Below are 12,770 nucleotides of genomic sequence, written 5' to 3'. Positions count from 1 at the left end.
AAACTTTAAACTTTAAACGCCTTTAAATACTCATGGAGAGCTAAAAGATGTAGAGATTATTTCTTTCCTTTATACAATACATATGTTTTTTCCTAAACAAATACCAGCTTTAAAAACTAAACATATATGTTATTTAATTACAATGTTATGTACTTTATGTACCAAAGTACATGGTATAGATAACATTTTATATATAAAATGCTGAATCACTTTTTTTCTGCAGAATTTATTCGTATTCTGTATTGTTTTATATTGTATCCTCATTTAGTAATTCGCAGAATATTTAATAAGAGCGCTTAATCTGCCGAAATGAACTTGCCATATTACAGAGATTATTTAGAGACTATTCAATTTTCCAGGAAAAAATTAACTTAATTGGATTTAATGAAATAAAATTGTAATTATTGTATGAAACAAATCAATCAATACACAAGTATAAGGGCTGTAAAGTGACCACTATCACAGGGCTGTACGATGACGAGAGATCGGCCACTGCAAGCGCAAGTGATGTAGTGTAGAATGGGCGTCAACCAAGCATTAAATTGAGCGCGTGCCAATTGAGTTGAAATTAATTCATTCATTTACAGCTACAGGACACAAACACACGCCCGTACGCGCACACCCGCAGTTACTCCGCTGCTAAGCGTTTTCGCGTTTCATTATTACATCTATTGTTGTGCACTCCACCGTGATATTAATACATTTTCAATGTAATTAAAATATTACTTTATTTGCCACTAAATTATTTGTTCTGGCACCTTTTAGGTGTGAAATAATGTTCTGATAAAACGTTTCACCTTCTGGTGTGTTTGACGAAATAATTGTATTCTATACCATTAGCGGTAATACATTGTTGTTGGATTTTTATATTTAAGATTTCAATATGATAATAAAACGTTTAAAATATGAGATCCACAAATATATAAACTTTTTTTTGTTTCCTTAGACGTGATATTAGAAAGAAACGAAATATGACATTTTACTTTTTTATAATGAAAATAGACTAGAAAGGCAATTTAGGAAAAAGGAAAGAAGTCAATTATGTTTTTTTTTTTTTAATTATATTTGTTTGTAAACATAGGAATATTTATTCTGACCCTTTTCCGAAATTGGGGTGTAAGGAAAAACTCATTTATTTACTCTCCATCTTATAATCTATCAAATAATCAACTAAAATAACGCCAACTCCATTTAGGAAATATTTTAAATTTTCCTTGTACAGAATGGGAGAGCAGCCTTAAAACTCAATTATTGCCATTTTTAATAAATAATTCTGGCATACTGCTTGGGTACTGGTTCCCAACACTTATGCTGCATAAATTTATAGTGCTGCTGATACTAATTCATAATAGCGAATGTATAAATTTTGATCACGCAATATTTCCAATATTTTCTGGTTTATGGGAAAATATTTTATGTGTGTTTGGAGTCAGTTGTACTCTTTTAAATGTGAACTCAAAATGGAGTTAGTATTTCAAAAATGTTCATATGCCACCTCCACTTTATAAAAAATATTATAAATAGTTTAAAACAAACTTTGTACTGAAGTTATTAAGGTTTCTAATGGGTTTTCATTTATTTGTATTAATGTAATTGTCAAGGTAAAAACGAAAAGTTTTACACACAAATAACTCAGGAGGCGAGAACCAATTTACATTGTATAAGCACTGAACTTGTTATAATCTTGAAAGTTGCAAGAAAGTCTCCCCTAGGAAGAAATTAATCGTTAGCCGCGCTAGGAGGAGGTCAGATCATATTTTCCTCAGCTTGACATACTCATAACCTATTGTGGGACACGAAAATAAACGTTAAAACAGTGTCAGCTACACACATATGGTAAAAATGACGTGTCACTCATAAATTGGTAACCTTCAGTATCTTCATCGATTTGTCTGACAGTGACATGACAATAATGTGTATATATTATGTATTACGGTTGGATTTAGGCATTTAAGCTAGGAAAAATAAAATCTGAGATAAAAATTGTTGTTTTTTTATTTTTAGCCCTTTCGACACCCTCTATTTCGACCTCCACCAAAACTAATGTGGGTGACGATCAACTTCTTTCTTATAGGTGATTTTCCTCGATTTCAAGAGAGATGAAAACTCAATAAAGTGCATAATGACTCTCATCTCCTAGACTATGAGCTGTTCTGCCTCCAAAACTTGAAGAAATATGGGTCTCTTAAGTAAACTACCAGTCTATTTGAAGATAAAGATTATGTGTGATGCGTTAAAATATCCTTGGTTCAAAAACATTTTCAAGCTATATAGCAATCAAAATACGCAGAGAATTTCCACAACTGTTGACGGTTCAGAGCGTGTTGAAAAGAAAATAGATAAAAAACATCATCTGCCATTTCAGCTCATTCTCTATTCTGTAGAGTGATCAATGGTTACAACGTTTCGCCCCAAAAATACAATGAAAAGTTCATATATTCAAGGGAAAGATTATCATTCTATTCGGAGACTTATTCGTTCGCTCTAACTTAATAATATGTGTTTTAGTGATATGATGAGATTTTATTGGATGAGTTTCCTATAATGGTAATTATTCCTTCATAAAGTGTTGTGTGATCAGGATAAACATGTAAACGTGCCGAATACGTTCCTGAAGCTCTCCCGAAACTCGAAAACAGTTTTGTCTACAAAGCTCGAAAGGATGTGATTTTCTTATGTGGGCCACCACGATTTTCAAGGTTTAATTTGTGTTCAATCTTTCTTTGGTCCAAAACGCATTGACTATGCCTCTATTATATGGAACAGAAATTGATACCAAACAGATATCACAATAGTATTAGGTAAAAAAAAACTTCCATACGTGTAGAAGGTTCCAGGTTAGAGAGGATATAAATCAGAAACATCTTTTATTTGCTCTTTCAGTTCATAGTATTGTAACTACTAGTTCATGTGGTAACTACTAGATATTCGTTTACACAGTCCTGCATGGTTACAATGTATCTGCCCATTCAGTTCATAGTATTGTAAATACTAGAACAGTGTTCATACTGTGTTGCATGGTTAAAATACATCTGCCCATTCAGCTTTTAGTATTTTAACAACTAGAACTGTGTTTAATAAATTTTTCTACACACTGTTGCATGGTTAAAATACATCTGCCCATTCAGCTCTTAGTATTTTAACAACTAGAACTGTGTTTAATAAATTTTTCTACACACTGTTGCATGGTAACAATGCATCTTCCTATTCAGTTCGTAGTATTAGAATTACTAGATATTCGTTACACAGTGTTGCATGGTTACCATGTATTTACCTATTCATTTTTTAATATGGTAACTACTAGATATTCGTTTACACAGTCCTGCATGGTTAAAATACATCTGCCCATAAGCCATTCAGTTCATAGTATTGTAACTACTAGAACAGTGTTCATACTGTGTTGCAATGGTTTAAAATACATCTGCCCATTCAGCTCTTAGTATTTTAACAACTAGAACTGCGTTTAATAAATTTTTCTACACACTGTTGCATGGTTAAAATACATCTGCCCATTCAGCTCTTAGTATTTTAACAACTAGAACTGTGTTTAATAAATTTTTTTACACACTGTTGCATGGTTACAATGCAACTTCCTATTCAGTTCGTAGTATTTGAATTACTAGATATTCGTTACACAGTGTTGCATGGTTACCATGTATTTACCTATTCATTTTTTAATATGGTAACTACTAGATATTCGTTTACACAGTCCTGCATGGTTACAATGTATCTGCCCATTCAGTTCATAGTATTGTAACTACTAGAACAGTGTTCATACTGTGTTGCATGGTTAAAATACATCTGCCCATTCAGCTCTTAGTATTTTAACAACTAGAACTGCGTTTAATAAATTTTTCTACACACTGTTGCATGGTTAAAATACATCTGCCCATTCAGCTCTTAGTATTTTAACAACTAGAACTGTGTTTAATAAATTTTTCTACACACTGTTGCATGGTTACAATCCATCTGCCCATTCAGTTCATAGTATTGTAACTACTAGAACAGTGTTCATACTGTGTTGCATGGTTAAAATGCATCTGCCCATTCAGCTCTTAGTATTTTAACAACTAGAACTGCGTTTAATAAATTTTTCTACACACTGTTGCATGGTTAAAATACATCTGCCCATTCAGCTCTTAGTATTTTAACTACTAGAACTGTGTTTAATACATTTTGTTTACACGGTGTTGCATGGTTACAATGCATCTGCCTATTCAGTTCGTAGTATTGTAACTACTAGATATTTGTTTGCACAGCGTTACATGGTCACAATATGACAGCTAAAATATAGAGTTCCTAGATACAAGGGGAAGATTCTAGTTCTCTTCAGAGGCTGATTTGTTGTTCTATATTTATAGTATACATGCTTATGACGACGTCTCATCTTTTTTTGTGATAGTCTGAAATTCTTCTGGTAAATACTCTGACAAATTACTCTACAACAACATAGTTTAATTTATACTGAACTTGCTTTTTAAACATTTCTCGGTTTGTTACCCAAGTCTTGGCTCTCACAAATAATGATTTATTACTTAATTAACCTTTAACTATGTGTATATTCGTAACGAAAAATGACTGAGTGTGAAAGGAGCAATGAACAAGTCTCTAATAATCTTTGCCGAGGCACGAAGGTGCCACGCCCTAACATCAGATTTTATCAACTGTCCAATTCCTCTAATGGTATCTGAAGTAATGTATATTCGTTGTAAACTGTTGCAGGAATGAATGTCCTTTCAATAATTTATCTTCCTCATCCATGCAACAATCTTTGAATCAAAGTTAAATGGTAATTAAAATACCGTGACATTGCCCCACGCACGTCATTCCATCACGTCTACACTATCCATCTCTCCGGATATCATCTGACCTTCTCGATTCATGTTTATTGCCTACTTTAGCGAGATGATGTCCATTTGTCAACCTATATTTCTTGTCATCTATTTGACAACTACTCTCAAATCCAGTCAAGTGATTGGCTCGTGTGTTAGTAACGTCGAAGTGTATTATTTGTTGAAAGCTCAGTTGCATATCGTAACGACTTTCTATAAGCTGACCTTTAGGTCTACACTCAACTGTAGTTAAGAAGGGGCCGTATCCCTCAATGACCTAGAGGTCAGTCCCTTATAACCAATGTTGATTTTAAACGGTCATCCTGGCCTTTTTTGATTGGACACATGTTGGAACTTCCGAAAGTTATGTAATTAATTCTTTACCTCCACCACAGCCGGTTTTGTTTTAGTAATGTAAATTTCCTTACGAGTACCAAGTGGTATATAAACTTTCATACGGCACCGGATACCCCAAAAGTCCGCCCTAATTTACATTTTGAATGGTTGAGAAATTTCAAATCTTCTTTGAGGATATGAAATAATATCACTTTTTGACGGATTTTAGAATATCCCCATCTCAACTAAAATGGTAGTAAGGGAAGGTCAAGGATATTATATTGGATAGTCCATTGAGGTCATTAACCTCTAATCCAACTAGACTTCATCATAGTGTAGGGGTAAGGCTTAGGCTCTCTAACCGAGAGGTCACATGATTGATTTTCAGGGAGGTCATAAACATTTGCAAATTGGCTCCTTTAGAAGGTTTACTTAATATATTTAAATTCCTAAGAACACCGATTTCTAACCACTCTATCCAAAATACTGTCTATACAAAGTTAATATTCTTTCTTTTTTCAATTGGACACTTTGATGGATATAGCCAACTTAGAGACCTCTAAAGTTCACAATTCTTCTACTTTTACCCATATATTTGAAATAATCTATAAGTATCACTGTTAAAAACCTGTTAGTTACATCAGGGGTATTGTCAAATAACATTTATTCTTACTTGTTATTCGATAAATCCTAATGGTTCAAGATGATGGGGCCGTTTAAAGTTACAGAATGATACAATTGAACCGGTGAAACATAAAATAAATTAATATGTTTAAAACGTATATTTCAATTATTTGTAACTGAATCAAGTCCACTTTTAATATGAAATGTATATGCTTATAACAATTTTTGTCTTACAAGGTTTCAAGAGTATAAAGGTTTGAAATGTTCGGAAGTGTTTTGATTATATTAACATAGAAAAAGTAAACATCTAAACTAGTAATGCATCCTCAATAAATATCTATACTTTGTATATAATTATTTCACAGTATTTATGATTAATTTATGAGTTATTGGGTGCTTATAACTGGTTGCTCTATCATTTATTTACAGTTATAACAGAACTCAAGAGATCCAGGATAAATTTCAGCGTATCCACTCTGAACTCAGTTCTGGTACTTTTGATGACAATACACATGTCAAAGACAATCTGTCCAGTGTTTATAGCGTTTATCGCACGATCTCTGAATAAAGCAATGTTGAGCGTAGTGGTTCTTGGATGGGTGATCACTGAGCAATCTTGTTCTTGCAAAGAACTATTCATCCCGGCCATCGGTGGAGGTTCAGAGGTAACCAGGCTGTACTATTGTGTTCCAGGTTGTGTTCAATAGCTTAGTACTAACTTTTGATTGTAAAACAGCACCTTGCGTCACACGAATCCAAGAAATAGAAATTAAGAGCTCCAACAAACGTTACAAAGTAACAAACGTATGATCATTTCCCTTTGGATGGGTCACCAATATTTTGTGAACTAAATAGAATTTTCCGGATATTTATCATCGTTCAATGATACAAAAACATCACGGAACGACGACGAATTCCGGAAAATTCCTGTTTCCTTCATAGTCCTTTCGTCGTCAAAAACAAACTTCAACCAAAGAATATTTTTATGTATTTATTTTTTTTCTCTATTTATAAACATTATAATTTCCAACGGTTGAGAGTTTAAACATCATTGGAAGACTAGTTGCAGTCTAAGGTGTCGGTCTTAATATCTCAGTTAGGGATAGCCCAGGTTCCCATCCTGTCTGTGCTTAGCGCACTTTTTAACACTAGTGTCGTCATTATGCTGTATTGACTTCCTCATTTATTCTGTTTGATAAGAAACTCACACATATCAGTGGGCCATAAGAAAGAGCTGAATTAGGTTTTTAGCGATCGGCCTCTCCTAAAAATGCCACACTTGTAACCAAGCACTTACTCTGCAGCCAAACATTATTAATCAGTTAACCGTTCCATTGTTCAGCTTACTCCATTTGTGAATCCCCGTGTTGTCTTTTTAGTTCATTTGGGAAGGAGGGTGTTAGAAAGTATAGGACTTATAAACGTGCTGCCATTATTTTTTTACGTGCATCTTTATTCGTTAAGTGTATTTAGAAAGGATCAATCATCATAATCAAACACAAAGTGCATATAAACATTTTTAAACGTCACTGAATTAATTTCCAAATGAAAATATCCTTATGAAGAGTAACTGAATCATTGTAACTTCAAAATAAATCCAGGAATACATAAATAGTGTCACAATACATTAATAAATAGATTGTAAAAACAATTCATTATGGAGCTCAGAATCGCTGCCTTAATTGGATCAAATGTTCAAACATATTACTATATGCTAATAAGTGATCAGTTCCCAAAAATATTGTGAAAATGTGGGCAAGGTTCACCTGTTCCTGTTGCAAATCTACTACTGTTATTTTGTTAACATACCACACAGATTTGGTCTTAATGTTAATGGAAGCTCACCGGCAAAGACAATCTAAACTAGATGTCTCACTATGTTTATATAGTAACAAGGGAGAGTCAACAGATATCGCTGATATTGGTTGCTCTAGGCCTGGTAGTGGGACAGGTGTTTCCTCTATTCTGTGCCCGGAGATCTTATAACTAGATGCTCGCTACTCTTTTTGCCAGTTCAAAGTTCAATTTCTCGAGCATTATTTACGATATAAATGAACTTGAAGGTTTAAGTTGGCGCAACCGATTTATGATTGGGATATTTTTTTTTTTATTTTGAAGTTAGAACCCTTTAAAATTATTTCCTTATAGAAAAATGTTTTAATCGTGTCAAGGAGGATTACAGGCATTTAAAGTAATAAATATAGGCAGTTTTTTTTTAAATGAACTGTGTTTTTAAATAAATATAAATGTCCAGTCTGTGCACGAGTTATAGATCCAAGATTGGCCTGTTTTCAATGATTTATGTCTTAAGAAAAACCACAATGTATTATGTGCCCAAAAATACACAATTTTCTATTTTCCTGTCTTCAGAAAGGGTATTTTAGAGGGATGTTTACCAAAGTTTGTTTAAAATGTAGCAACATATTTTTATATCATAAATTGCACCACCATTACGAAATCGAATTTTCCTCTTTTAGTTCGATTAGAAAAAGCAATTAACGCAAATGGGCAATACGGTGAAAACTGAAGATTTTATAAAAATACTATAACTCCCTCCCCCGCCAATAAATCAAATCTGAATTCGTCCAGGGTAATTAAGAAAGACAGGCTTATACAAATTTCACTAAGTCTGGTTAATAAATATTAAAATATATTACGCTTACAGACAAAAACACTATACAGTTTTAAAAATAAACAATTTTGAAAAATTATCAAAAAGGTTCTTTAGATAAGGATCGGTATGCATTACTTTATCCTTAGCTTAGGTGTTACTACTAGAGCACCCAGAGTAACTCATGTCCACTGTGGAAATTTGTTAATAACATCGAGTGTACTTTGAACGAATAGTATCTAAGTGTGTTAAGTATCAAACTGTTCGATCAATACATTTGCTTCAGGTAAGATGGTCTAAATTTAGATCCGTATTGTGCTCTCAATCATCATGAAATGGCAGCCGAGAGCAACGCCGCCACTTGTAGACCTTTGTGATGGAACTGTAAACCCTGTTTTACGACTAACACACGAACGTCCAACACAAGCCTATATCGGGCGTCTCTCACTTCGGCCTAGAAACTCTTCCTCCAGCTAGCGCTGGATAAAGCGTCAGCCGCGTGTTCAACTGGGGTCCTTAAGGTTCCCTTTAAGATTACTTCGCTAAATATGCTAAAAATTGTTAAACTTTGTTATAACTCCACGATAATTTAAAGCCATTAAGAAATTTCATAATAAGGGAATTACAAAAAAACTGCTGAAAATAAGAATTTGAGTTTTTTTGCACATTAGTTATGATTTCATGGGAATGTCAGGGTTTTAAGTGATTTATAACTGAAAATGTAGACATTTTTGAATAAAGTGTAATTTAAGAGAATTCCTATTACCTATTTCTAGAAGATTTATTCCACATTTTCCAAACATTAATACAGAATACACATATAAAACTATCAAAATGAGTCGACTGATAGAAGTCAATCTAACCATTCAACACAAAAAATGAGTTGATGGGTATGACCCCCAAACTCAAATACTAGATACGCCACTGCGATGTCTCTATTTATTTTCATCAGTAAGCCTCTTTAACGAATTGTTGATCTGACTAGTACACAACTCAGGGCACCCTCACTTAAATTCTTTTAAAAAATCACCCTTCAAAACAACGTCAATCAAAAGCAAAATCCACGTATGCAAAGCTTTGGGTGATCAGTAAACTTAGATTATTGATAAATGCTGCGGTATTTACTATTAACTTCGTCTATGTCAGACTATTAGATTTGATTTATGGGGGTATTACAGATAGAGGTGTATTAATATGCTTTGAAAGATCTAAATACGCTTCTTTCTACGCTTCTTTCTCCAAACGAACCTTACTTCCAGTCGCGTAACAAGTGGGTGTGAGGGAGATATAATTCTTTCCCATCCTCAAAAACCTATAAGTTTAAAAAGAATACATATATTATCAACCCGACTTGTTTGAAATACAGCAGTTAAATGTTTTATTTTGAACTAGGCCAATCTTATTTATTTTAATTTAGATTTATTACATACTAGCCGGATTGGTGTGCTCTTCAATCAAATTCGTAACTCCCTCCAAAACCAAGTTCTAGTTACGCCACTGCTTACTTCGAACTACCGCTTGCTTCGACCTACTGCCTCAGAATTGTGATATGAAATTACTGAACAATAATGGGCCTAGAATTCAGTGGAATGACACGTTTAAAGATATAAGGGGGTAGGAACGTAACATTACATACGCCACGATATTGTTTCACCTCTAACATTTTCCTAATTACTAAACGTTTACCTGGATTATTACGTGTGCTTTGATTAGTCAAATAAGGCGAACTCCAAATAGGTTTTGTATAGAAACAAATTATATTTATTCGTAAAAGAACACTCCTAAATACATTCGTATAATATATTCAGTCCTCTGAATGGATGTCGGCGGAGAAGAAAAAGAGTCGAAAACAGAGAAAAAATATGAAGTCGACAAATGAAAGTCTGCATTATGCAAGAGGGTCGTTGTTAGTTGCATTAAGCCCGGACAGAATTAACCCCGTTCGTCGCCAAAAGGTGTAATGGAATGTGTATAAATAAATGGTGTAGGGTAAATGAGAACCGGCATTCCAAATGGAGGCGAGAAGAGAATCGCGCATGACCGTTTGACCGGGTAGGGCACGGCGCGGAGCGGGGTTCAGGCATCTGTCGTCAATACCTCAGATATTATCGCATCCGTCGTTATATCTCCACTCTCCAGTCAACGATACCCGTATACCCTTTACTTGGTGTATATCTACAGAAGAAACGAGAGTACTTGACAATATAATATGAGGAATGAGATCCGAGACCTTGATTTCACTGGAGAGATGGATGGTGGTCCAGACATGGTTGGAAGGCGGTTGACCCGGAAAAATATACAAGCCTACATAGTTTAGTGAATTACCATTGCGTAAAATGTTTCTGAGCTACATACATTGTTTTAAATCTATAAATATAGCAATTCGCAATGAATTTGTTTACTTACTTTACAAAAATAAGTTCGTTTATGAATATAAAACAGTTTTACATGAACACAGTTCGTGTAATAATACAAAAGTACTTTTCCAAACCATTATAGCAAGATAGTAAATTTAAAGTTGTTTACTTTTTGTATTCATTCTTTGGAATGAATATTTCATGAAAACAAAAACACAAAATATTGTTTTGATTCAAAGACAACCCACATTGTTTATAAATACTTGAACGAAGACATCCACACTATTGATTGAAGACACAGTCGAGAGCAAATTTCTTGTGCGGTTCACTGAAAAATACTAATGTGTCAGCTGTTCATGAACCTAAAAAAGTGTAAATATAAACACAGACATGAGTGAACACCAAACATGAACGCGGATCTGTCATACCTGTTGTTCCCTCGCCGAATTCTGGCGCTCGGGCAATCCTTGCTGTAAAACACTCGCTTTGGCACCCATTATGTAAAAACTGAAGTGACAGATTCAAATGACAAGGGGTACGACAGCGCGACGGGGAGCGGTTCAACCTCACACCGTGATTGTAGACTTCACACTAGGTAGTGCGCGACAGGTCCGCTAGGCGGCACCACCAGCGGGAGACATCAGCTGATTCTCTCCACTGCCCTATAGATAACATCAGCGCTCAACAATGCCTTAACCTATATCTGCAATCCCTGCCCTACCTTTTGGCCCTTGCTGATTTTTTTCTACTCACTACTTTACGTTGAATTATTCACGGGTCCAAGAAACAAATCAAGAAGGTTTTTATGTATTCCTTAAACTAAGTCATCCACATTTTAAAGTATGTATTTTATATGAAACAGTAGAGAATAATTGGTTTATACGAATTTGATTATTTAGAGTAAATCTGTTATTTATTATTTTTCTTACACAGTATTATTAATTTAAATGTAAGTACGTTAAAAAAGATGTAGAGGCAGTATAATTTAAAAATAAAGCATATTAAAAATAGAAATATTTAGGAAAATATACTTACAAATTGAAGTCCTAAGGGGTCAAGCCTTGTTAGCTCCACAAAACTTCACTTTAAACACAATTTCACTTTTAACTAAATGTTTAGCCTGTACACATTAGTTTAACAGAACACCAAATTAACTCCCTGCGTTAGATATAGTTTACATTATACGTTACATTACAGTGTTAAACATATTCCTTTAATTTTTTACGTTTATGCAACAAATAGGTAATTGATTTAGAATTTTAGTTTTACTATATATCAGGAAACGCCCATTACGTTTAAGGTTACGACAAAACAGAAATTAATCATCATTTAATCGATTAAAAATTAGATATTATTTGTTTAAACTGTGTGTACTGATACTATGGACAAAATACAATTATAGTACAACGTGAAGTTGTAAAACTACGCTTCTACGCTACAATAGGATATGCAGTGTTGACATCCGCCAGGGCGTGTCTTTGAACAAATAATTTGATCGATACTGAAATAATCTAGATACTGGTGGAACCAGTACAGTAATCTAATACAGAAGTTATTTTTATCAAACAATTTATCCTACGGTAACTCTAAATATATGTGGTAAATAAAACAAATTTCACTGAAAACCATGACACCATCACCTTCGGCCGGGTAGAAAAGAGCCCCGCCCTCCGAGGTACGCGAAAACACCGGCGAGAAACTGTCCGTCCGCTAATAAATATTCGGAAAACAATTAAAACCGCAAAACATATAAACGACAATGTAGAAATGTCTTGTGTGAAGGGTGCGAGTGGTGGGGGTAGCTGGGTCCTCAAGACGCGTGGAGGGGATGCGCATGTTACCATGGCAACCCCCTGGTCTTCGCCAATCAATACTTTACTCTGTGCCGACCTCTCCCTCTTTCTCACACACTGTCTCTCGACCACTATTGTCATTCAAACAGTCCAATTACGCCACAGACATACATATCGACACGTATTACTTCCTTGCCCTGACCGGCCGATTCCTCAC

General features: G+C 34.4%; 1 protein-coding gene across 14 annotated transcripts in view; it reads right to left on the bottom strand.

The window, feature by feature from the left end:
• The window catches only part of LOC124357111 (protein still life, isoforms C/SIF type 2), a 911,156-nt gene extending 898,603 nt beyond the window's left edge, over positions 1-12,553 (bottom strand). For 6 of the 14 annotated variants that reach the window (XM_046808575.1, XM_046808576.1, XM_046808572.1 and 3 more), the window contains exons 1-3: positions 12,401-12,551; positions 11,796-11,880; positions 11,189-11,422 (exon numbers count right to left, since the gene is read on the bottom strand). The gene's annotated coding sequence lies outside the window, so the exon portion shown is untranslated. Of the gene's footprint in view, positions 1-11,188; positions 11,423-11,795; positions 12,000-12,400 lie in introns of those variants that run through there. The other 8 variants (XM_046808566.1, XM_046808571.1, XM_046808573.1 and 5 more) reach the window with 5 other exon arrangements.
• Between the last annotated feature and the right edge of the window lie 217 nt (positions 12,554-12,770).

This window comes from Homalodisca vitripennis, chromosome 3 (genome assembly GCF_021130785.1).
Source record: "Homalodisca vitripennis isolate AUS2020 chromosome 3, UT_GWSS_2.1, whole genome shotgun sequence".
NCBI classification, from domain to species: domain Eukaryota; kingdom Metazoa; phylum Arthropoda; class Insecta; order Hemiptera; family Cicadellidae; genus Homalodisca; species Homalodisca vitripennis.
The sequence above is the reverse complement of the archived record's forward strand: the minus strand, read 5'-3'. Positions and strand labels throughout refer to the sequence as shown.